Source organism: Zonotrichia albicollis, chromosome 4, assembly GCF_047830755.1.
Source record: "Zonotrichia albicollis isolate bZonAlb1 chromosome 4, bZonAlb1.hap1, whole genome shotgun sequence".
In the NCBI taxonomy this organism is placed as follows: Eukaryota; Metazoa; Chordata; class Aves; order Passeriformes; family Passerellidae; genus Zonotrichia; species Zonotrichia albicollis.
Genome location: NC_133822.1, coordinates 53824492 through 53847843, shown reverse-complemented (window position 1 = coordinate 53847843; position 23352 = coordinate 53824492). Strand labels below are relative to the sequence as shown.

At 43.3% G+C, this 23352-nt stretch overlaps 1 long non-coding RNA gene across 4 annotated transcripts in view; it reads left to right on the top strand.

Moving 5' to 3' along the window:
- The first annotated feature begins 4115 nt into the window (after nucleotides 1-4115).
- Nucleotides 4116-23352, top strand: part of LOC141728850 (uncharacterized) — a 39590-nt gene continuing 20353 nt past the window's right edge. Inside the window, exons 1-4 of one of the 4 annotated variants that reach the window (XR_012580093.1) lie at nucleotides 4116-4352; nucleotides 8364-9208; nucleotides 12007-12130; nucleotides 15225-15367. This is a non-coding gene — a long non-coding RNA (uncharacterized LOC141728850). The remainder of the gene's footprint in view (nucleotides 4353-8363; nucleotides 9209-12006; nucleotides 12131-15224; nucleotides 15368-23352) is intronic. The other 3 variants (XR_012580092.1, XR_012580095.1, XR_012580094.1) reach the window with 3 other exon arrangements.

The following is a 23352-nucleotide window of genomic DNA, read 5'->3' as shown; positions in this document are numbered from 1 at the left end:
GCTTGGCAGTTCTACCTCTATGTGATGCAGTATATCAAGCTATCATAAAAGAAAAGAAAATCACCCCAAACCTACTAGCATGCAAAAGTGGATTTAATATAGGTAACCACAAGTATTATGGTACAAGATGCAGGGAGAAACTGAAAACCAAACTGTGATTTTAAAAAGTTGATGAGTGAGAGGACTCTAATTCAATACAAAAATCTTACCTTCAGATCAATAAAAAATGTATTTTTTATTTGGAATGCAACATTTTGGGGAACCCAGCATGCCTTTCTTTTTCTTATGCATGAGACTTTTTTTGACTTCTGATGTAGAGGAGCATTAGAAAACATCCTCCTAGGCTGGGGTTAATGGGGGCTAGGAAAGTAAGTGCCCAACATACTCTACTGCAGCAAAAGCTATCTTTTGGGTCTGTTTTTTATTTTCAATCTGGGAATGAGAGGGAAGTTCCTGGAGAGTTACCAAACAATTACAGGTGGTTGAAAATATTTAACTCTTCTCTTATTGTAATAGAAAAACATTTACACTTATAAAAAATTGGTTCCAAATCTAGCTGACTCCCTATAATCATTTAATGAGTTACTGAAAAGAGCAGTCTGGGATGTGGGATAAACTCCATAAAAACAACCTTTTTCCTTCTTCCCAGGAAGAAATTCCCTGCAGGTACTTGTCACCACTGTGGCCCTGTGTGCCCCAATCAGGCAAGACTGAGGGAAGCTCTCTAGCTACCTTGCCCTTAAGGGGTCCTTTTCTGACAAGGTATGAGAATCTAAAGCCTGCTTTAAATTAGAGAGGGAGCCGTGTCTCTGGCAGGGAGGCAGTGCTTTGGTGAGAGGTTTCTCTCCCGACACCATGCCTGTCCACCCTGAGTTTCATGGCAATCCAGCTCCCAGCCATGAGCTGGTTCTGAGAGCCTGTGTGGGTGTGCAGGGAATGCGCATTTGTGGTTTAGTCAGTGCAATGCTGGTGGTTAGCAAGGTAAGCGTCCTCCAAGGCTGCTAATAAAGGATGTCCTCCCCCTCCCTCTCTTTTGCTGGCTCTGTCAAGACCTGTCTGGGCTATTCAACTGCTCCTCTCTTGGTGAGATACTGCAGCTTCTTGGTTCAGACTCCTGTAAGTTCTTCAGGCCCAAAACTTGGGCCTAATATGTTTTCCTGGACATAAATCAAAGCACAGTTAAAAATAATAATAATAAAAAAGCATAAAAAGCTGTTTGTGTTTTAGAGATACCATATCGTTCAGACTTCAAAATACAAATTCTGTTTAAAGTCTTTTTCCCTCCCCTGTGGTTTAGATTCATTAGTTGCTAGACTTCCTTAGTCTGAGCAACAGTTTTAGTATAGATTAAGAAGGAAAACAGGATCTTGGTTTGCATTATAAATAAGTCTAGATTGTGCATTGACTGCCAGTATATTTTTCTTATTCCATATCTATGTCAGCTTGGGATGAACACTTCATCATTGTCAAGCCACCTGTGTGACTGCAAAGTGCCAGCTGAATCTGTCACTGTTGCAAATAGGAAATGAAGAGACTTTGATCCTCTGAATAGCGTCCCTTATCACCTAAAGATGTTGATTCAGATTAAAATTTGCTATGACTTTCAATATGAAAAATTTGTTAGCTTTTTATCTACTGCAGTATTGCTCTACCAAGGCTGTCACAAGATTGTGTGGAAATGATCTGCAGTTATTTTACACTGCCCTTGTGCACTGCAAGGGTTTGTTTGGCCCTACCTTGAATTCAGCAGCTTGAGTTCCAGCTCAGCCTGTGCTTTCTTGCCTTGGTTCACCCCTGCCATTTTGGTGGCCACTGACACGTGAAGTGTTGCACTGTTGGCAGTACTGGCTGCCCTTGGGTTCCTAAGGGAAGTATTGTAGAGAATAGTTCCCCAGTGTAAGCAGGAGTAAACATGTTTATTTTGTTTTGTTTTCTCCCCTTCTGGAGGTGCCTGGACATCCTCACCTTCTGAGCTATTGACTGAGGTCACCTTAGGGATCCCTATATGTCTCATGGTCTGGTGTACTGATATTTTTCCCCAAAGGCTGTGGTTGTGTTCCCTAATCCCACCTGCAATTTTCTTGGCTGGCAGGCGTTTGTGTGGCCAGCTGTATTTGTAACCCTTCTTTGTGCTGAATTAGGTAATTAACAGAAAACTGATCATGAGACTGCACGGAGAGGATGGCCTTTCTCTGGGCTATGTGCTCCCACTGGACATCTTCAAGGAACTGAATGCTCAGAAAACTATCAGAACCACAACAACAAAAGCTAAGTGATTTCAATTTTCTTGGGGTCTAGCTTTCCCATATTTGCAATCTGCATGAATAATTGAGCCAGTATAAGAGGCAGGGCAGGGACTTGCACTTTTGGCAGCTGCTCAACTCTACTTGGCTCAGCTCTGATGAGAAGCAGAAGTCACATTTGCTAGTAGGCTCTGGCTGCCATTTAATATCTGTTGGTATGTTAGGGATCTGACTCATGTTTGCTTGACAAGCAGCTAAAATGGGTTAAAGTATGTTACTCCCTCAGGCACACATCATCTCTTTTGCAGCTGGGGTCAGGACGACACGGTTTTGGCTGGCATGCTGCAGGCACAGTATGCTCTGCTCCTGGACAACAACCTGTGGCAGTGGGGAGGAGTGAAGGCCTAGAGGGGAAACACCTCCAGGTGTCACAGACCGATTTGCAAAAGCTAATCTCCCAAAACCCACTGTAGGGTCAGGGACTTGGCATGTCACCAAGAGGGGTGACGATGTGGGGCAAGTGGCCCAGGCTGTAAGCACTAGGCTTGCAGTCAGCAGCTGCCTCATGGCAGCTCCAACAGCACTGCAGGGACCCTGCAGGGGCCTTGAGGAGGGCTGCTTAACTTCTCTTTCTCATTTTGCCCAGAAGTGTTATGTGAATGGATTGTAGCCAGTGCACTGGGTCCCTTTCAGGCTCACAATTCAAGAATAGTCTTTTTTCTTTGGCTGTCTCTTCTATCTTCCTATCTCCTCCCCAGCAGCCACTTCTCCAAGAAGTAATAACTCAGATCCTTTAGTTCCTTACCCTAGCCAAATGCTTTGATCAATCTAGTGTCTCTCTAAACATTTTCCAACATGTTTCTGGTTTTTCCACCTTGAATGAGCCTCACAGAAAAATGTAAACCATTTTTAATTTCAGCAGATTATTTCTTCTTCTTCAGCTCTTCTGTGGTTTTCTTTTCTTTCTTTACTTTTTTTCCTTTTAAAAAATACTTACATCATTTTACATAAGAACTAGACTAACATGTTGTAGGAATTTATTTAGTATTTCTGTTTATTTCTGGCACAGGACCCAACCAAACCCCACTGAAGTTTCTATTGGGTTTAAGGCAATGATCTCTGTTTGAAAACTTATGCTCCTTACTCAGGATAACTGCTGACACACTCTCCCTCACTGCTTCTCTTGTCACAAGTGGATGACACAGTGGGAGACTATTTTGCCTACCTGAGCTCTAGAGCAGCACTGTGAGTCTGGTAAGAAAATTGATGGTGTTGTGACTGCTGGTCAGTGTTTGCTACCGCTTGTGTCCACTTGTGATTTGGACTCCACCAGCCATCATGCTGGTTTTTATTGATGCTCCAGTCTGTTCTCAGACTTGGTTCTGTTGCAAAACACATACAAGGAGAAATATGCAAGGAACATTTAGCTCTGTTAAAATAGACAAATAGTGCTGTTTTACTGCTAGATTTCTTTTTTCTCTCTACTGGTTTCCTTCTCCTTCATCCTCTTACTGTGGCATGTTTGTGGGTGCATATAGTAGCTCATTGCAAAATGCACTAGATTCAAAAGCAAAACTGAAAAAACCTCCCTGAACTGAAATTTCTTCTTTAAAGCTGCAGCATTAAGTTTGGCCATGATCCACCCTGGAGACTTTCCCTGGCAAACTGTGATGCACACATCTCAGTTTGGAACTGCTCTTTGGGACACAGATTCCCGCAAGATTAACAGGAACATGATAGGCCAAGTCAGGCCAGGCAGCAAAGCCCACTGCAGTCCAGTGAAGCCAATCTGTCCATTCACCTCTTATGGACTTTTCCGGGGCTGCCTGCATGTAAGGGGGCGGGGAAGGGAAGGGGACAAGAGGACAGAAATGTAGTTGGGGTTTGAAATCATTCTGTTTCTGAAGGATTCAAGTCATGTATGTGAACTAGTTCAAGCTTCCACTATGGAAAATTATTATCTTTCACATGTTCTTTATGCTGTGTTTCATGAAAAACTTGTTTCATTGTTGGACTGTGTTGAACTTCTGCTGGAAAAATTCCTGCTCTTCATTTTCTGGCCTGATCGATCTGACTTCTAAGCTAAAAGAGATTTATTAGATTTAGTAGGTAAGTTGTGAGGTTAGAACAAGCAATGCAAAGCTGAGTGCATGTTCTGAGTGATGCTGAATGATAGGAAAGAGATCCGAAGACTGAGATCTCTTGTTGGAGCAATGGTATGACTGAGCATGTAGATGTAGCCCATTCATTTCTAATTTGGACAATGAAGAGTCTACCCACTTCTTACTGTCTGGTTTGGAGTTACAAACAGGTGAGCCTTCCCTGCTTCATTTTCCACCAGGACATTGCTGGTTTGCAGGGCCACCTGAAAACCAATGTGTATTTGAATAGCTCCTCACAGCAAGTGCTATGTAAGGGCATATACACTCTGCTGCTATTTAAAGCATCAATACCAAGTTAGTGCCTGAAATACTACCTCTGACCTGGTTGGCAAAACTGATTCAGTTCACTATAGACAGATTAACATCTCCTTGCTCTGCATTGACTTAGTATTAAGGTCTCTGAGGCAAGTGTTAAGTCAGGGCAAGGTTTTATCCCAAATATTTTGATCCTACTCAATTAAAATGAATTTATCATTATGTTTTGCTATTGAAAATGAAGGGGACTCATGTGTTTGCATAATCTGTTTGATTTGTAAAAGTATTCTTCGTTTTCCCTCTTCTGCTGGGAGCGAAGTATTTATTTCTGTTGCTTAGAGAGCCCCGCCAAAGCTCATCCATATTTCTCATGCTGGATGCAGTCCACGAGCAAATCATGATTCAGTTCTGCATGACATAGAGGGTTTTTCTTTATTTAAAGAATATAGTTTATAGACTTGCATATGCTAGTGCTTTAAAAGTCCTTCCACTGAGCTCTTTCTTCATAGTACTCAAATGAGAACACAGTGTTTTCTGTATTGTTTGGAATAGCCTGGGAAACAATGCCTCCCAGTGTGAACAGATCTCCTTCAGTGCACTGGCAAACTCATCTCAGAGGAATGTGGTTATCGACTAACTCATGATTTCTGATAGCAATAGCTAAAAAGAGTGGAAAAGTACTCAGCTCCTTGCAGTCCAACAGCACAGCAGTTTACCGATGCGCATGAGAAAGTCGCTTCTATTTAAAATGGTCATAAATCCTATTGGCTCAAACACAGCATCCTGGCTGCCCAGGGGTGGGGAAACAGCTGTGGACCAAGGTCTCTGGAGGTGTAAGCTGGTGTGGCTCTGCTGGTTCCAGCAAAGCAGTTTCATCTGCACAAGTTAAATATTTCATCTTAGTATACATTGCTGCACTCCTACTTGCAAGAAGAATACTTTGAATTAATGCTTGTGCTTGTGGGAAAACATTCAGATGGAAAATATAATCATCCATTGTTAACATGAGTGTCTGGATTCAATGACTGAAAGTTGGCATTGATTTGTGAAATATAAAATGAGGAACACACAGAACAAACAGACTTGCATGGAGACTAATTTTTTTCCCCTTGGGAGAGACTGGAAAGAGAACAGGTTTTGAGCAATTTCTCCAGTGAGTGCAAGGGAGCTAAGAGACTTTAGGGCTTGGAATGCTGTAAAGGTCAGTGACATTTGTCTTTGCCTCAAATTGGATGCTGCCCAGATTTTGGGAGGGAGCTCTTCTGCTCCCACCCCACCTTCTGGGGATAGGCATGGCAGCAAATGTCTGACCATGGATGACGCAGGGTGGGCAGAGGGGAGCTCACTCTTGTGTCTAGGCCCCTGCTTCATTGTGGGCTGAGGCTTCCTTCCTCCATCTGCTGCAGTGGGCTGAGCTCCCCAGGGTTTGCCAGGCTTCAGGGACTTGGTGCAAGTGGGAGTGCAGCAGAAACTGCTGCTGCAGTGCTGGCAGAGCAGAGGCTGGTCGTGCTTTCACCCTTCCTACTGTATTTCAGAGTGGTGCCTTGTAAGGAATACCTGAAGGAGAGCAATGTCTTGCAAAACTGAAGGAAAGCACTTCCAGATGTGGCCTCTTCTAGAATGGTTGGCCAGGCTAGGGCTGGCAGCTTGCTGCACTGCACAGTTTGAGCTAGAGAAATGAGGATAAAACAATCACCAAAAAGCAATAAGATGTCCCTAAAGCCAAGGAGGAAAATGAGAGGACGTGTTTGCATTCTCTGCACCTGTGGAACCCTCTTCAATTGTGTGCTGAAGAGATGAATTATTCTTGCTGATGCTAATACTCCTCTTCAAGAGCAACCAGAATTCCTCAAGAACTTCAGATCTGCTCTGTGGAGCTGTGTGTCTGTACAGGAAGAGTCATCTAATGCACTTCCTTGGTGATTTCACTTAGCACTCTTGTTTTTAATACAAATTATTTTCTTAAGAAATGTTTACCTAGCAGGAAATGCAATAAAATAAAACTCAGCATCAACACAACAGCTGTGCTGTTCATCAGGAAGATTTCCCAGGTCTGTCACCTCCCTGTGCTCCCTCCTTTCTTCTGCCACTGCCATCTCTGCTAACTTTGATGTTAACACTTCAACCTCATGCAGAGTAGGGGTAGGCAGGGAAAAATTGAGATCTCTTGCACCATCAGGAACATGAATTTCCCAGCTCCCAGGCTGCAGCCTGCATTTCGGAAGTTTTTGTTTTGAAACATAAGGGTTTGAATTCCTTCTTCAGTGCAAGATATATAGGCAATGTAGTTCCTGCAAGCAGCCACACCAGGGCACTAACAGTGTAGAGCGGTTCTCAGACAAAACCTAGAGCTCAAGTCAAAACTTGCTACACTGGCACATTTTACTACAGCACAGGAATGTGAATGTGATACAATTAGATATTATCTTGCAAAGAAACTACATGTCCCAAACCACTGCAGTGTGTGCCTACGACACCGGGGAACTATTTGTCTTAGCAGTGTGTTTATAATTACAACAAACTCCCCTTTTGCCACCCTGCAAAAATGATTCCCAGTCCCAAGTAGTGTGTGGCCACGGCTGCCTCTGCCATGCAATGTGCGGTGCAAGGAGGAGCAGGGCCAAGCTGACTCTGCAGATTCAGGGAAGTCAGACACAGCTACCACCAACTTGCTTTGTAATGGGACACCCTAGAAAGTGCTTTGCAGAGGGTGTCTGTGAGAAATCAAGAGCTGTGCTGACTCTTGCCACTCAGGTTGTGTTCCAGCCTGGGGCAAGGGCTTTTGGAGGCTGGGGATCCTGCCATGATGGGGCCTTTGTGGAAGGATATTATGAACAGGTGCAAATCCAGTGGGGAATTTGCTCTCCCTCTAGGTCTGACTGGTGCAATATATCCTGTTGTGACAGGTGATGTGGTTTCAGTCCTTCACATTCCTCCCTCATCTCCAGCTTGCACAAGGCTGTGTCTCCCTGGTCTAAGTTCCCTTAAGAGCTGATTCAAATCTTAGTGCCTGGGTCTTAGAGCAAAAGATAATTTGCTCAGTCTCCATTTGTTGAAACCACAGATTAGACAGCTCAGCTGTGAAGTGGCCATGGAAAAAGACCCACTTCAGCAGGAAGGAGTAGTGCCTGTTGTGTCCTTTCACCTTGTCCTTTGCTCTTCCTCAGTACTGCCAACACTTGGGTGCTCTGCCAGCCACGTGCATTTTGAGGAATCCTTGGAGATGCCAGATAATAACTAGTGCACGTGCAGTGGTCCCAGGGGCTTCCCAGAGGGGAGCTGCTGGCACAGGGATGTTCACACACAAGGGTAAATGCATAGGTATGTGGTTACAGTTTTCACATGGAATCAGTGTATCAGATATTATTTCAGTGACTGATTTGTGTTGAGTGAGGGGAAGGCATCTTAATGTGTGTCATTGCAGTGTAATATCTATATTTATTTAAAAGTCCTATGTCCCAAAATCTGGAGAAAGCCATCACATGGGTAAATGAGAGATTGGCAAGCCAAAGCCTTATATTAATCATGAGCTGCTTCATTTTGCTGACTCTAAGTTAGGGAGAAAAAGCTATGACATAAAAATACTTAAGCAAAGGATTAATGTTATTTCACTCTGGAGTTTGATAAGCCTTAATTTTCTTCCTTTTTGGCAAGTCCCATTCCTCTGCTCTGACAAACTTCTGTTTTCTTCTTATTCTGTAAGTGAACAAGGTAGACCTGCATAAAGAATCTGCCCCTTTGCCAGAAAAAATCACCTGGAGCATCACTGCAGTGAAGGAACCAGGTCTGGAATCAATTCACCCAACATATAAGAACTAAGTCATGCTCTGTCTCCTGTGCTTGAAAGGACTCTTCCAGGGGTTCTGGATGCACTGGAGGAAGCTGGGAGACATCATGAAGACTGCCACCAAACCTGCCTGGGGAAGTGGCAAGAGCAGGCTTGGGGTTATGCTTCCTCCAAGGCAGCACTGGCTGTGACCCTGTCTCCTGAAAACCCGATTCAGCAACACCAGCTTTGTGAAGGCAGTGCTGCAAACCTCAGGGTGTGCTTGTTGTCACAGCCTGTGTGATCTTCACAAGCTGTTCAAATCAGTGTCCATTGTTCATGGGAGAGGTGATGGCAAAGAGGGGGAGGAAGGTTTTGTTAAAGGAAATCTTGGAAATTTACATCTTTTTTCTGCCAGCTAGAAATTTTCTTCTGTGGTCAAAACTATGGAATATTTTCTTTTCTTTGATTTTTTGAAGGTTATTCTGTTGCTGAAGGGAAAAAAAAACCCAAAACAACCATGAAAGCTGTAAGACCAGTATCCTGGTTTCTGTGAAAACAGAAATAAACTCCCATCATTCTGCCAAATTGATGTTTTCAAAAGCCGTTACCAGACTAATACTTCAGTACGAAGTGGTATGAGCTCTCTGTATCCTCCCACTGCCACCCCAGGGAGAGAGCCCAGGGAAACACAGGCTCAAGGACCTCTGGAACCTGGATCTTGCTCACAGCTCTCTAAGGCACCATTTCCTGCTGTCTCTTTGCCTGAAGAAGTCTACCTGGTGAGCTCCTCAGACACTGCCTTTCTGTTTAGATAGAATTGAATATTTCTTTTTTTTCTTTTTCTTTCTTTTTTTTTTTTTTTTTTTAATGGGTTGATTTGAATCAGGTCCTCACTGCTAACAGTCAGTGCATTCAGGATTTTTTTTGGGTGGCATTTGAACCTTAGCTGTGCTCTTCCAGGAAGGGCCCTTTCACAGCTGTGTCTCTGTGTATGGCTGGGAATGAGTGTGAAACCTTCCAGGGACCAGAGAGCTGTGCTCCTGCACAGTGAAATACTGTTTATCTATTGTCAGCTGAGGGTATGGGACAGCTAATGGTATGCTCCTTGGCTCTCCCCTAAAACAAACTGGGAAGGCCCAGACACCTCTACAGATAACTGGGGATTCAATCTTACCTTACAATTTGCTAAGGTATCAAGACTTCTGCTTTTCAAAGTCTGTTGTCTACTCCACAGAGTACAGATACACATTTCCTTCTCCACATTGAGCAATTCATAGGTTCCATTGTAGGATTAGTGTAAATTATCCCTTCTGATGAGTTTTCTAGACAAAAAGATTGCTTATGAGCTAATACCATGAGGACAATTCCTCTGTCTGTATTCCCAGAAAACCACTTGAAATTCTAGGCAATGAGAACAAGACTTTTTAAAGTTAAGTGGGAAAAAAGAACAATTACTCAAGTTGCAGAGATGAGAAAGAAGCAGTGTTTGTACTGCTGACTCTTTACTGGCCCTTGCACCCAAGTCTGTTCTGGATGTACCCCACTTCTGACAATAAGCATAATTAGATGTGGCTATCTCTTGGAATATTTTTTTTAATCTCTTAAGGACTCCTTGACTAATATTTGTATTAGTTAAAGTTGTAATCTAATCTCATCTTCTGCAAGTCCATGCACATTCTAGTGGGTCACATTCTTTTCTGTAAACAAGGTCTGTTGGGTGACAAATACTTGGAGAGCTGGTTATAACTCAGTATAACACAATATCTTTGTACTATCCCTACTTGCAGCATTTGGACATGGGGAACACCAATTAAAACCTTCTGTGATGAAGGACCACATCTTCTTCCATCCTTTTGGCCTCCATCCAGCTCCTAGCACCCAAAGCTCAAAGGGAAGGGTGGTACAAAAGGCATTAATGCACATCTCTGGAGACTGGTCACCTGTACCTCAATAATGAAATTCCCCAGTTGGTCTGGAAAGGGAACTCCACTCCAGTGACATTGCTGACTAGGTGAAAAGGGGAAAAGGCAGTATTTGGTCCAGGCATCTCAGCTCTGCACAATCTCTCTGCCATCATGAGGAAGAATCATGAAGGCGGATGAATATCCACCCATTGAGGGCAATCTCCTCACTGCAGTCACCCCTGCATGACTCCTAGGGAATGTGAACCCTTGTTAAACAAAAGGGGCAAGAAAGTCTAATATAAATCTAACTAGCAAATTTGCAAGTTGATTTTTGTACTTCAGGTAGATCAACAGAAACAGATATGAGTTCTTGTATATTATGTAGCTTATTTCAGCCTCTGATTAGGTTTTGTTGTGTGCACAATCCCTTTCTTGACACTTGACACAGCAGCTGCCAAAGTTGGTTTCTGGACAGGCCTGTCTTGGGAACAGTGTGTGCTGTGATTTGGATAAAGGGTGCTCAGTCTGGATGTATGTCTCTGCTTGCCTCTTCCATTGCAACTTTGTTGTGGTAACTTTTATGAAACCCAAGCCAGCTGCTTCCTAGTTTTACACTAAACACATTAATTGGGACTCTAGCTTTGCTGTAACAACCAACTCCTACTTGCAGGATTGTATACTTATGATCCTCATTTGCACAAATTGCAGAAGTTTGCATTGCCTCAAACCTTGATACAGATATTATTAAGTATTATTAAGGTAAGTGAAATCATACAAAAACTTTGTGGTGAGTCCTTCATGGTCCCATGTCTACTAAAAATAACTGCTGACAGATCTGATTTCCACATGTCGGAATGAAAAAGTCTGCCAGATAATTCACCTGTGCCTGTCACTGACTATATTGTCTGGTTGCACATTTAGTCAGCTCTTTGAATGAATTCTCCCCAGAAAGTGCTTTGTGAAGCTGCCTGCCTGCATTAATTTCTCTGTAAGGTTATCTGCTTTTAAAACCAAAAGAGTCCCAGACTACAAATTTAGCATCATGAGGAGTAGTTAAAAATCTTTACATCCCCTTGATACATTCGACTCAATCATATTTCTCTAACGTATTTACTGTATTTATATATGATTCTTAGTACTCTTTTAACACGTACTTACCAATCTATAAATTGTATCTTTTAATGTACATTAAGATAATGTATCTTTTAAGGTACGTTAACTTTTCAGAATTATTCAAGACATGCTGGAGGAGGGCATCTGTACCTCTTGTTGTGATGTTTTTTGTTTTAGAACACCAGTCCCCATGACTGACAAGCCACTGATTTACACAGTGGAACCAGGCACATGAGCACTATTGATTTTGCCATGAGGGTCACAGTCCAAATCCTCCCAACCTGCCCTTGGCCCAGCGCAACCTCCCGAGCCTCTGAAGTCAAGGGCAGAGCTTGTCTGACTGTGGAACAGGAATGAAGTCCTAATCCCTGTAAGCACCTTTCCTAGATAAGCCCTAGGGTCACGGAGAGGTTGGTAGCTCTGACAGTGTCAGCACAACGAGAGCAGAGCAGCCACTCCCAGGGGACTTGCTTGCTGCAGCAGCTGCTCTGGTTTGCTTGTATCACTACAGCTCTGTTTATGGTGGAGCATTTACACAGGCACGTGTCCTTTTTTTATAGAGCCACCTGGCGAAGCTTTGCTGCCTTCCCCCTTGCCTCTGCAGTCTGGGAGCACGTGTTGGCTGTTTGGGTCTATCAGCAGCAGGGCGATGAGTGTGAGGGTGCTGAGAGACTGAGGCTGAAGGTGAGACCTGCGTTTCAACTGGCAGTGGGGGGATGGCACTGCTGGGTGTGCCACTCAGCAAACATTTCTGGCTAAAGCAAAACTCCTTGATACTTACAGACCACAGATATCTAGGGTGTCTAATACAGCAGGCTCAAGTGCTGCTGCTGCCCAGTGGTTGGATCACACTGGTTTCAGCATTTCAGCACTTTTATGGTTCAGAAGGTTTTGTTTCCTAGCATGATAATCCTACTGCTCTTCTCCAGAAAGGTTGCAGTCTTGGCTTGTACCCTTGCAACAGCAGCTGGAGTAATATAGGCAGCCTCATGCCTCAGTTAACACAGCTTCACATGGCTTTAAAGAGTATGCCAAGCCAATGCGAAAGGGGAACATGACTGGTGGTAGCCATTCATCTGCTCCTTGAAGTTTTGTCTTGTTTTCACTGTGGTAGACCCTTTGGTACTGGTCTGGTTACCTCTGTCAATGGCAGAATAGACAGGGCCATGATGACACAGTTATGGAAGAAAGAATGACCAATTATAGTGAGTTTTGTGTTTGGAGCTTGTGCTGTCATGCAATGAAATGCCCATGCTTGGACAGGGAAGGGAGGAACTGCTGCGAGCTGGTGGCTGCTTGGGGTAGCTGGGGTTGCAGCTCAGCTCAGCCTCCCTAGATTAAAGCACTCTTTCGTCTCAAGTGCGCCCAGTCAATGTTGGTCATGGCATAACCATTTCACAAACACTGGACTTAGACACATCTTTGGGAATTACCTGAAATAAAGAGGAGAAAGCATCAATTACTGTGTCTGCCCATATACTCTGGTCTGTTCCCCTTGCAGAACCGTATTTCTGTGGGGTGTGAAAATTGTTGGAGACTGGTAAGTCTCCTGAGCATTGCACAGAACTTCTGAGTGACAGGAGAGAATGTAAGGGGTAGTTGCCGTGCCACCATTGGAGGGGCAAGCAGCCAGGGAGCTGAGACAGGTGCTGCTCCCAGGGATGGCTGGCGGTGAGCCAACCTCATGCTGGGGCTGCTTTAGGTGGTACTGTGCTGGGGAACATGCATATTCTATTGCACAGAAAGGCTCATAAACCCCACAGAGCATCATGGTAATGCAGCTCTCACCTTTCTGCACTTGGAGTCTGTAATCCCTTAGACAATGACTACAACCACAAAGACAACTAAATCTGACCTGAAGGCACATTTCATTGAAAACTGCCACAATATCCATTGGCCCAGGTGCTTTAGTTTTTACTAGCAATTTCCTAGAGGTGCTCTCAGTTTGGTGGCAGCACAGCACATGCCATCAATAGCCTGCTGGCTAAGTGACAGGATGCAAGGTGCTTCTCCCAGCCAAGACTTTGTACGCATGACTCAGCATCAAATCTGGAGACAGATCCCCCAGTTGTGGGGCTAGCATGTTGGCTAGTCATCCTGGTCTAACTTCCTATTCCAGGGAGAGAACTGAGTGTTTGTGGAAAAAGGTTTTTCTTACAATAAAATGCCTGATTGCCATCAGTATACAGTAGCTCCATGCCTAGACACCTTCTTGTGGGTATAGGGCAGGGATTTGGGTCTCTTCTCTGCCTGAGAGGATTCTCAAGCCTACTCCTTTCTGCTGGTCCCAAATCACTGCGCTATAAACCATTCTGTTGGGGCAGGATTGAGGGGGACAAACATCATACTTCCCTGTGCCCAAGAGCCTTGGTGGATGAGAAGGCCACTGCCTATACAAAACTTGAGCTAGACTGAGGAGCAGCAATGGGAGGGGTGGTGTGCTTCTCCTCTGCCAGTGCATGTCTCTCAAAAAAATTGCTTAGAGCTGAAAGGTGTGGCCTCAGGCAGGAGTTTCCACCATTTGAGAAGAACAGTGCTGTACTGGGATATTTTGCTCTGTTCTCCACCTGTGTTTTAATTGAGAGACCGGTGCCTGAGTAGCTGAGTGAAACCCAGGCTCTGAGGTTCTTTCATGTGCCAGGAGAGGAACCTGGAAGAGAACATCTGTGGTGAGCACAGCATCGCACAGCTGAGCCTCTGGGAGCTGGGACAGGCAGGGATGAATATGCAAAACTGAATTTTGGATGCAGACACAGGAGTGGTTGGCACATCCCCTGGCTATCAAGGCAGTGCCTTGACTGGCAGCTCTTGATGGGCAGCTGAACATGTCCCCAGAAGCATCAGCAGCATCTGCAGGGCCTAGGGCCTTTTGGCACTGCAAGCCTGGGGACTGCCACAGGGGCTGAAGCACTGCTCTGCCTCCACCGCAACAGGAGAAGCGATGTGCCTAGGACCAACTGAATATTTTAATATTTTTATTTTAATCTGCCAAGAACTGATAGGCATGAAGGCCTGCTTAGCTCTCCTTTGAGGAAGAAAGTTTTGGCTGCAACAGAGGTTTCAAAACAATGTTTTCTTGCCTTGCAACAGGCATAGGCTTTTTTAAAAGGCTACAGGTTTTAAAAGGCCTAGGCCAGCCTTTGGGCTCTGTGCCTCCTGTACCCCAAATGCCTGTACTGCATCCATGGGGCACCTCTCTGATGGGGCTGGGCCCCTGCTGTGTGGTGGAGCCCCCTGGGACAGTGCTCAGCCCCGTGTGGATTCTCCTATAGCTGTTGCCCAGAACTACACATGGATTCCACCTTGCAAGTAACTAACTCTTAAAAAAGATCATCCTGGCAGTAACTAGGACTGAAAAAGGGGTTGATAGTAGTTGGAGCTCCCCCATTTCTCATCCCCCTGTGAATTATCTGTGGCTGGTCACTCCAAGCCATGCTGCTGATGGGGCTGTGCCGAGGTGGGGTGTGGTGCCGGCGCAGTTCTCACCTGTTTGGCTCGGGGAACAGCCTTCCCAGGCCCACCTGAGTGCACAGTCAGAGTGGTACCATGTGGTGCCATTTTACCAAGAAAATATTCACCCTTCATTTTTCTTTATTATGCTTTTCCTTAGTAGGTTACAGAGGACGGTCTTTACGTCAAATATGAGGTGTGGTCTGGTAAAGCAGGGAGTGAGCTCCCTGGATGGGGGCGGCTGCAGTCTACCTCCATCAGCCAGCAGTAGGCTTGGGTAGGTAGGAGCATTCTCACCAGAGAAGAAATTATTTTTTTTCTGCCATAGGTACTGCTTTTTCTTGGTGCTGCAGATCACTTTGCTGTGCAGCTGGGAAAAAGATGTCCAAATTCCCTGCTTCCACCCACAGCAGAGTTGGCTGCTGCTTCATTACAGGAATTGAAAAGGGAGCTGGAAACACGATAAATGAGGTGAGATTGACCTTTACTTAATTGGACTTTTTCTGCAAATGCAGTGCTGGTATGAGAGCCCAGGAAGGCCATGGGAACATGCATCATGTTTCCTGCAGGATTCAGAAGGAGGGACTGGAGGTAGGGTGGTCCTTGCATGGGCTCACTAGCAACAGCTCTGCTGTGCTGCAGTGGGGTTGATCCCCATGGAAGGCATGGGAACAGTCTGTCCCTGTGATGGCAAATAAAACTTCAGCCAGGGCTGGGTGCTTGTGACAAGTTGTGGCACTGTTTCAAGGTTTCATGAACCTAAAGAAAGAGGGTGATTGAAAGGAGAGAGGTGTCCTTTATGTATGGGTTAAATCAAGTTTGAAGGAGATCTACTATTGTGTATGGAAGAAAAGATGGTTGTTATGGAGCAAAGGAGATGAAGTGCCTGCCAAAGTGTCTAATACCATTCAAAGCCTTTTGACTTTGTATAAAGAAACTACACAGCTCAACTAAGTAGGCTGGTTAAAGCAGTCTCTTAACACTTTAAACAAAAACACTAGATAAAAGCTTCTCTGCCACGTGGCTGGGAATAATGTGCTGCCTCTGGACTCCTTGAACCTGACCTGGCAGGCACTAATTTATCTGCCATGACTGGGCAGCACTGAAGAGCCCTTCCTTACTTCAGGGAGGCTGTAAATATGCCCTTGGTGACAAATGCAGCTCTTGCTTACACTACAGCAGGAAAAAGCAACTTGCATAAAGAATATCTAAGTTGGCAAGTTTTGGAGAGTGTAGTGCCAATCAAATCTTAAAAATCAGTAAAAATGTGCCATGGGAAAAACCCCAAACTCCATTGTGTAAAGTGTCTTGGTTTTTTTAAAGTGGTGATTGCTATGGTGATATAGGGAGTATCTGTCCACTTCGGTGTATTTTAACAACAGAAGAAATATTTTCATGTCTGGAATTCAGACACTGAAGTGAATCTGTGTGGTCCAGGGCCTGACACCCTGGGAAGGGGGGCCAGCTGGAAGCATGGGAAGGCCCATCATATGGCTCTGTAACAAATCTTATGAACACTCTCTTCCATCAAAATACTAAGAATTAAAATCTCGCTCTTTTAAAAATATGCACTTGAATTCATATAGGGGAAGTTGTGTCTAGAAAGGGCTGAGTGCATAATTTTTTCTTATCAGTAGTGTGTCAGGTAATTCAGAGATGCTCAAAATGTGCCCATGGCAGACAGTGAGGCTTGACTGAAGCAGTGACTGGATAGAGGATTCTTCCTCCTGAAACAGCTACTGACATTAAAGCTGCCCTTTGAATTTATGTCAGACAATATGCTGAATAGAACTGTTAACGGGCTAAAAAATATATGTGCTCTTCTTTAATGACTCCATTTCTATGTACATACCTTGCTGTTTTCTGGCTGGTTGGATTTCTTTTTGTTTGCTTGCTTGTTTGTTTGTTTTCAGGATGCTGTCAAGAAAGAGCTCAGTTTTTCTGTTGGAGGGTGATACATCAACCAGGATGGGAAAGCTCACTTGCCCTTGCCAAAATTTTTATTTTAAGCACTCATTTGTTTAATACCGAGTTATATTTTAAAACATGTCTGTTTTTGTTTAGGTAAGCATAGCAAACTTGGTGGTAGGGAAGTAATGCTCATTACTGCTGTTATTATTGTTAGTGAAGCCAAAACTTTTGAGTATGAGTGGGTGAAAATAAGAAAAAGTCACATTCTAGCATGTCTTCATCACATGACAGAGGTTTTTTTTAAAAGATCATGCTTGGAAATTGTGTGTTTCCTTGTGTTGACTACACTGGTGTATTTTAAAACGCTGGGGTTTTTACCTTCATGTCAGAAGTCAATTCAATGAGTGTGAGTAAAATGTGTGTGTGTACTCTAGACACAGCTTCATGGGGTGAAGACACTTTTGCCAATGTCTGCAGACATTTCTCCATTTTTCCAACTGCCCAAATTTCTCTTCCTGAGAATAGAGGACCTGATGTGGGAGGTGCAGAGGGGGAGCATCCTACAGACCTTTTTGCCAGCGTGGTGGGGGCCCTGATCCTGCCTGTGTGAGGGGCATGAGTGCTGCAGGGAGCAGAGCACCCCATGAGTGCTGCAGGGAGCAGAGCACCCCATGAGTGCTGCAGGGAGCAGAACACCGGGGCTGAGAGATCCCCCTGCTCTGCTTGCCTTGTTCTCCTGAGGGGTGTAGAACTTGGAACCCATGGAATGCAGAGATGCAGACACACAAAGTAAGACAAAGAGGTTTCCCCACTGTGCTGAGAAGAGAAAGAGGGTGCCTGTAGGTTAGGATCAGCAGGGATTTTATAACTGTAATTTTGATCTCTGTGGATTTATAAATTGAAGCATGTTTTTTTGGAAGTTTTATATATTCTGAAGCCTTTGTCCAAAGCATTTATATAATTTATTAAATTTTTTTGATAAGAAAGGAATCTCATATAACAAGGATAAAACAGGAGAGGTTTGTTGTCAGAAGTCATTAATAAGCTCCAAGGGGAAGAGACTGTCAGGAAAAGGAAATTCTCTGGCACAGCAGAATGGCAGGTAATTAATAATCGCTGCAATTATACTACAAAATAACTAGAGTACATTCTGACTGTTCATCAGTGGCTTGCCAGGCTTCATTGCTCCCAGGTTCTGTTTGGTAAAAAGACAAGTCAACAAGCAAATCTCATCATGTTTTGGTAGGACTTCATCTCTTCATGAAATTTAAGTGATGTTTGATATTGAGTCAGAACTGGTCTGTGTTTTAATTTAGGGAGAGAAGTCCTTTCAAAGGCTTTGACACAGCTGGACAGGGCTGTCACCAGAACCTGACAAGATCTCCAATTTAAAATAATTTTGGCAAAAGCATGTAGAGATTAAAAAATTAGAATTTTGTGCTGTGTTAAATATGGAAGGCTGAAGTAGTTGTGAGCAAAATTAGCGCTACTTAGATAGTGATCTCTGATAGCCATTAAAACTGTGTGGACAATGACTTGTTTATTTTCATTCATGAAAAACAGACAAATGCCTTTGAATGCAGTGATCCAATGGTATGGGGAGATCTGGTCAATCAGCTGGCTTTTGCAGAGCCCAGTGAAAAAATGCCTGAAGACTTCCTACCTAGGAGGGAAAACATCTCAAAGAAATGACAGTGTTTCTTGACCAGGGAAAGGTCAGCTCTATTATGTCATCCTCAATGACATGGACTTGGAATCTGCTCTTAGGAGTGTTTATGTTTATAAGAGGAATGTGCAGCTCTAGAAAATTAAATGTTGTGGGATGGATACCTTAGAATAATTCATTTGACCGTCTGAGAATATCCACTGAGTCCTGAATTATGTGCCTTTTATTCTGCTGTGTATAACTACCAGAGCATTGGCAAAGAGGCCATTTTTGGTGGCAGTCATGTTTGAGCCAAGGCTGTTCAAGTGTGTGATGCTGTTGTGATGTGTGCTGTTTTCAGGTAACTGAGCCCTGAGACACAGGGTAGAAATTATTTCCTCGACTTTTGTTTAATGGATTATCTTTGTAAAAAAGCCTTAATGATAAAAGATGGCTAAAGAAATGTAGCATGTCTAGTGGACAATTTAGGACTCAAAAAGTATTTTAGACTATGAGACAAGCATAAAATTTTAGTTCACGGCACACAAAGCCATGATGCAATTATTGCACACTAACAGGTGTTGGAAAGGAAGAAGAGGATGCAGAAATCCTGGGTGAGGGATGAGCTTCAGAGGAGGATGCAAAGCCATGAGCAGAACTTGTTGTGTTTCTCAGAACTGCCTCTGAAGGTGTGCAGATGTGAAGGAAGCCAGTGGTACTCCAGGCTCTTATGCAGGAGCTTCAAGAGCGATGTTATTTTGTAAATGATTATAAAACTATTGGCAAACCTAGAGCTTTTTGCTGTGAGGAGCTCCCTTGCCATGAGCTTGGCAAGCTGAAATGTGGTACAGGATCATTGGAAAGTATCTGGTCATTGCTGAAGGGTATTCCATAATTAGACCAATGTGGTGTCCTAAATAAAACAAAGCAAATGAAGACTCCAAGACTTTCACCAAAAAAAGAGACTTAGTGAGGATATCAGATACTCCCCCCGACTCTCCCACTGAGCAACTGAAGGCAGAGGAATTGAGTGTCTCCTCATTCCAAAACTGAATGTGCTTCTGGCTTCCTCAAATTCATCATGGTGCTTCTGGAAGCTCTGTTAACTTGTAAACATGTGGAAGGGGAGAGTTTTCGTCAGAGAATAAGGATTTCTGCCAGCTCCTCTGTGCTTTAAGTGCTCAAAATCACAACCACCCTGTTGGTGTAGCAACAAGAAGAGGTGCAATGATGGCATTTGGTGCACAGAAAACTTCCATATACTTTTTAAGGTGGCATGGAATTTGTGTGGCATTTGTCTCAGACAGCCAGACATGCTGCTTTCCTAAATTATCCATTTGACCCAAGCAAGGCTTCTGTTGTGGTGGTTTGAAATGGGGAGATTAAATGTAGCATGTTCTTGGTAGTTTACCAAAAGTGACCATGAGACATCTGAGAACTTGTGTGGATGCTGAGCCCTTTCCAGGATTGCTGAAACTAAACTGAACAGTGCAAGATAGATGACATGGGAATTCATTAAAAAAATAGGAGGTATGCCTTTAAGATGATGAGAAACAAAGGTCATCTTTGGATGGTCTCCCAGATGCCTAGCTTGTGACAACATTAATAACCAACACAGAAGATATTAAAACACCTGTCTCCTTCCCTCTATATGGTTATGCAGCAGGTTGTGACAGCTTGTGAACTGTGAGGTGGCAACTTCCTGCAAAGAGCAGCAGCAAAGTGCTGCAGAGGCAGACAGATGCAGAGGGCAATCCTGTCTTGCTGCTGTTTAGCAGAGACCCTGTGAACCAGGAGCTGAGAACTCAATTTCTATTTCCTTCCATTCTTAAAAGGACATTAGGTGTGAGTTTTTATTCTTCCGGTAAAAAAGTCCACAGTAATTCCCTCCCCCATCACCTTTAGAGTTGCAGGCAGAACTGTGTTTCGATGATGGTTATATCCAGAAGGTTTATGCTGCTTTAATAAATTGTTTAAAATTCTGCTTAAAATACTTTCCTCTGCTTAATCTGTAATTTTCCAAAATAGTTTAAAAGGCCTTAGGGATTTCATTACCCATCTTGTCTTTTTAGGCTTCAGGCCCAGGTATTTTTTGATAGATTGCCCATTGCACTGCAGATGTACTTTGAAAGAGTTTTGTTTGGAGAGGTGCTGCATACCTATAGCCTGTAATCTCCCAATGTGCATCTGACTGGAGCTGCCTCCACCTACTGCTTCTTATAAAACTTAGTTTTGCTGGTTTGGGGAAAATATAGAGAGTCTGTAGTTGTAAAGGTTTTTACCTGTCCCTGAATTATTATTTCTGTTTGTTGCAGAGGTCTTAAGCCCTTTCAAGCCCAACACCTCATGGAAGCTGCAATAAATCTTGAAGAGATTCTTCATTGTAGTCATGTCTGGTAGCTGTGCTGTCATGTGCCAATGTGAGAATGGAAATCCTGCTCACATTACAAAAACTGACCTAAAGATAAAGAACATTTTAATGGTAAAAAATAGCATTTCACAGAAACTGGAGAATAGGAGATATCTGTAAGTATAAAAGTTAGAATCCCTTAAAACTATGCTTATTTAGCTTACCCTCTTAAACAGCCACGCCACAAAAAGGAAAAGAATAGCTGTTAAATGAGAAAATAAATGCATGGGTTTGAAAAATCTCCAATTGAATTCTACATTCAATGTGAAAAAACCTTAGGAAGAAGTGAGTCTAGTGAGGCACAGAGGTGGGCATGGATGCATCTTGGCATTTCCAAGCAAGACTAATCTACTTCTGGATATTTTTGGTTCAAACCATACCCTGAGCAGTCCCAGCATGGGCTGCCTCTGTGCCCATTTGTTGTTAGATTGTTAGCTAATGGACCACTGTCCTCTCCTTCTCCAGCTCAGATCCTCGCTGCTGCTGCTCTCCTGCAGCCAGACCAGTTCTCTTTGGTCCCTGGACAGCTGTGGTTGATCTCACAGCAGTGCTGGGCCTGGGGTTTGTTTCCTGCTGGAGATTGTCTGGGGATGATCAGCATCAGGATACCCTGCTTTCTACCTCCACTGCTATTTTGCTAAAGAAAGAGGCTTGTGGCAGGGACTGCAAAGGTGGGGTTTTGGATGTACACAGCCTCTACCATATTACATTGCATTTCATTGCTTGGCACAAGGAAAGGAGGTGTGCAATCTGCTCAGATGTTTATAGGTGTCAGACCAGGCATACTCTGCTCTTCTACAGTAGGACTTGTGTCTTTTACTCTCAAAACCACTCTGCACTCAGCTGTGAGTTAATATATATTTGGAGACCCCCTGAATAGGTACCACTAGGATTGAGCCTAACCCCAGGTGAAAGTGGCTACCTTGGGCATCAGAAGAGCTGTGTTTGAGCCATTCATATGTTAGAAAAAAATTGCAAAGTGATTTGAAAAGGGTGAAAAAAACCATGGCTGGCAGCTGAATTCATGTCACAATGGCACATAGCTTTACTTTCTATACGTGAGTTCCCCTAGCAGTAGTAGTAGTAATAATAATAATAATAATAAAAATAATAAAACCAACAACAACAACAACATGTTTATTTTGAAAACTTAAATATTTGAGAAGGTATTAAAAAAATCTGACCTCTTCCAACTTGCTTTCCAGTTCTTTGTTTTTGGAGCTATGACAAGCAACACCAGCAAGAGCCTGTTGTGCTCCAGCTCAGTGATGTTTCCAGATGGTGCAACCCAGTTAGAAAGGTGGTCTGCTGCAAAGAGTTTGCACCTAACAGGTTAGATTGCTTATTTACAGCCAGCACTACAGTCGAAGTTTATTCTTCACAACATACTTCCACAAAAACTAATGTAAAAAATATTTGAGACTTTTGTACTATCTTTAACATATAGCGTATGCTGATGTTCCTGTCTGAAACCTTTATTATAAATCAGCTGAGACAGGGATTTTCACAGCTCTTTTCATTAACATGAATACTGGGACAAGCAGTGAATGAATACTACTCAAAATTTCAAGCTGATGGTTTTGATTACAAAAGCTCATCCCGTAACTCTATGTTTCTGAATATCTCTCAAAATCTTCTGCTTGTTGCTCCTGAATATGCATGGAATGGAGATAGTAATTGTGCTGCAGCGTTGTAAAACTGTTCAATTTGTGAGTCTTTGGAATTTTGTACATCTCTATCTTCTGCAACAAAAAAGGAAATCAGAACATAAAATTAACTTTTTTCCATCAAAATAGGCCATAACAACTCTTTTAAACAAGAGATGGAATATGATGGCAAATGATAGAGCTATCTGAAATTGCCTGTATTTGCTCTTCTATTATGTGCTTGTGGTAATTGAAATTAGGTAGAGGTTGAATGCCAGCAGGTGTCTTAATTTCAATTCATTTTTTAAAAAATAAATCGGAAATGAATACTAAAAAGTATGTACACATATGCTGCTTGGAAGACATTTTGATACACTAGATACAACTGTTACCATTTAGAAGTTGTAAAACATTTTTGGCTGCTAATTATCCCCATTTCATGTGTGTGAATAGCGACAGAGAATTAAAAAGTGACTGTTTTGATACAACAAAATGTCCTTTATATGTTAATGCGAATTCCAGAAGGTTTGTGCTGTTTGAATGTAGCTCTTGCTGGACCATTGCTGTTACTGAAATGAGCTGCAATAACAAGAGCTTAATACTTAGCTTTGGTACAGGGAGACTTGCAGGAGCCAGGAACTTCCATAAAGCACAAGACAAAGGGTCAACTTTTCAGATTTTTTCTTAAATATAGCTCTTTCTGGCAATCCCAGAAGTTAAACAAGCACTGGATGTTGTCATTAGACTCTCTGGAGTGAGATTGGAGGTATGTGAGAGACTCCACCTTGAGCTCCCATGGAGGTCAGGGCCAGAGGGCAGAGGTGAGGGGTAGGTGAGATGGGGG